Source organism: Corapipo altera, unplaced genomic scaffold (genome assembly GCF_003945725.1).
Source record: "Corapipo altera isolate COAL_440 unplaced genomic scaffold, ASM394572v1 1b, whole genome shotgun sequence".
Lineage (NCBI taxonomy): Eukaryota > Metazoa > Chordata > Aves > Passeriformes > Pipridae > Corapipo > Corapipo altera.
In genome coordinates this window covers 9,691,231-9,693,576 of record NW_020884881.1, presented here as the reverse complement: position 1 = coordinate 9,693,576, position 2,346 = coordinate 9,691,231, and the positions used below count along the sequence as shown (strand labels likewise).

Below are 2,346 nucleotides of genomic sequence, written 5' to 3'. Positions count from 1 at the left end.
AAAAGAAGCACTTGACTAATGGAAAGAGAAAGTGGTGATGCCCTTTGCCAGCTCACACTTGGAAACCATGTACAGATAGACTGTAACAGAAGGTGACTGAGCAAACCATATTTTAAGTACTGATGGTCTCTACTTGCCAGAATGGCTCAGTTTTGTCTCAGAAACTGAACTAGAGATTCCCTCCTTCCAGCCCCTGAACCATAGGAAGGATGGTCTCAAGGATTTTGTCTGTAGATTCTCAGATGTAGGCAAACAGTTCTTTAATATGTCAGAGAATGCTTACTGGTATTGAGAAAGGAGTAATAAACTTTGCTGAATATATTAGAAAATTCAGGTAATGCAGAGGAATGATTATATTAGCTATTTACCTTGTAGTAGCACCTGCAAGTCCTTCAAAATGCTGGTTCTTCAGTGTATGAGGTACTTCATAGCACTCCAAATTCTATTTGAGCTGACGGTAATGGATGATAGATGAACACAGTCAACAGGGAGAACTAACAGCAGGGTAATTATCATACCAAGCACAGCTGTAACATACAAGCTACTTAATTACTGACAAGGGTTTTGTAGACAGGGAGGTACTGAATGTAGGAATTTGGAGGAGGAAAAATAAGTATTTTAGGGACATTCTCCGACACAAGATAGAAGAAGCAAAAAGTTACACAACAAAGCAAGTTGGACTGATGCATGGTACAAGTCTTGCTGAAGGTTTCCCCCAGCCAGACATTTTGAGTGAGATGTCTTTGCCTGGAAGAAGTGAAAGAATTACTTTTCAACATACCAGAGCCATAGCAATTGGCCAAATGACAGCAATCTTCAAATGACACATAGCTCTTTCTGTGCTGCCCCTACCATCCAGACAGCCTGGGAGTTGGGCAATAGTAGTTCCAGCTCTGGCTTCCTTAGTGATGCCACAGTCTTCAGAAGTGCCATAATCTGCCTTGTTATCACTAAAGTCTATTGCTGTTTCCAGTCCACTGTTGACCTGTTCACAGGAGGGCATTAAACCCATTCCTGACACCCTCACTGGTATCTAGTGGGTTATTTAAATTCCAAGTGTGAAGGGTGGACAGGATGTAAACTAAAGCTCTGTGATAAAGACAAAGCTTTGATCCTATAGTGCTTTATAAAATAAATCTCTATGGATCCATCTCTGCTCAGAACTAAGGAGAGTCACAAATCTTTGCTCCTTCCTTTTTTCCTTGATGGGGGTCTTTTATAAGCTACTCATAGAGCAATGCATGTGTACCTGGGATTTTTTAAATCCAAACCAAAGCACTCCATTGTGTCACTTTCTTATTCTACTCCAAGGAGGAAGGTAAGTACAAGGGATGAGAAAGTAAGTTACCCATATACACATAGCAGTTCTAAGTCTCATCACTTAAGAAGAGTGTGAATACAATACAACTGAAGAATGAGAAGCATGAGACACTAAATACTGGTGTTAATAGCCCAGCAAAGAGGAAGTCTGAGGCAGGCTAGGATTAGAACATGACACAAAGGGTCTTAAAAATAAGGACAAATCTACGTGCTGAAGTTAATGAAAATACATTCTTTGCACCACTGCTTAAAATAGAAAGGAGGGTAGAAAACGACATTCTGACTATGTCAGAAAAGACTCATAGCACAGCTCTGGCCTGGTTTTATTTAGCTTTAAAATGGTAGCGTGATTTGCATAGCTATCGTGTAAGTTTTGAAATGGTACTCGAACATGCCCTCGTCGTGGGACTAATGCTCAATCAGCGCAGCGTGTTTCGGATGCCAGGGGAGCTCAGGAAAGCCACCATCTCGCGTACACGACTCCCTGGTTTGGCTACAGCCGCATTCTGGAAATTAAACTTTTTTTTCTGAAGAGTTGCAGTTCTCCTGTAAATTCCCATCTGCTTCCCCCAGACGCTCCGCAGGAAGCCGGGGACGGAGGCGCGATCAGCCCCTCAGCAGGTACCACCTCCTTCCCGCGGGCTCCGCGCACCGCCGTGGGGCGGCGGGGCGGGCACACGCTGGGGCCGCCTCCGCACACGCGGAGCTGGGGCGGGCTCGTCCCCTCCGCCTCCGCCTCCCTCCCTTCTTCCCTCCCTCCCTCCCTCCCCGCCGCCCTGACGCCCGGCCCGTCCTCCCGAGCCGGCGTGTGGGTAAGTGGCTCCCCCTCCGCGGCTCCTGCCTGGCGGCGGGCGGAGCCGCGCTCTGCCCCGGCAGCCGCGGCCGCGCAGGGCTCTGCGGCGGGGCCGCCTGCCCGCTCCCGGCCCCCGGCCGGGGGGGCTCCGCCTCGGGGCAACTTCGCCCCCCGCTCGCTTCGGGCTTCCCCGGGCGGGCGCCGCGCGGTGCCGGGACCCCGCGGCTGCGCTT

At 49.0% G+C, this 2,346-nt stretch overlaps 1 protein-coding gene across 4 annotated transcripts in view; it reads left to right on the top strand.

Annotated features, from left to right (window-relative positions):
- Positions 1-2,071: 2,071 nt before the first annotated feature.
- PUS7 (pseudouridine synthase 7) overlaps positions 2,072-2,346 on the top strand; it is a 22,420-nt gene continuing 22,145 nt past the window's right edge. For all 4 annotated transcript variants that reach the window (XM_027639877.1, XM_027639875.1, XM_027639876.1 and 1 more), the window contains exon 1: positions 2,072-2,132. The gene's annotated coding sequence lies outside the window, so the exon portion shown is untranslated. The remainder of the gene's footprint in view (positions 2,133-2,346) is intronic.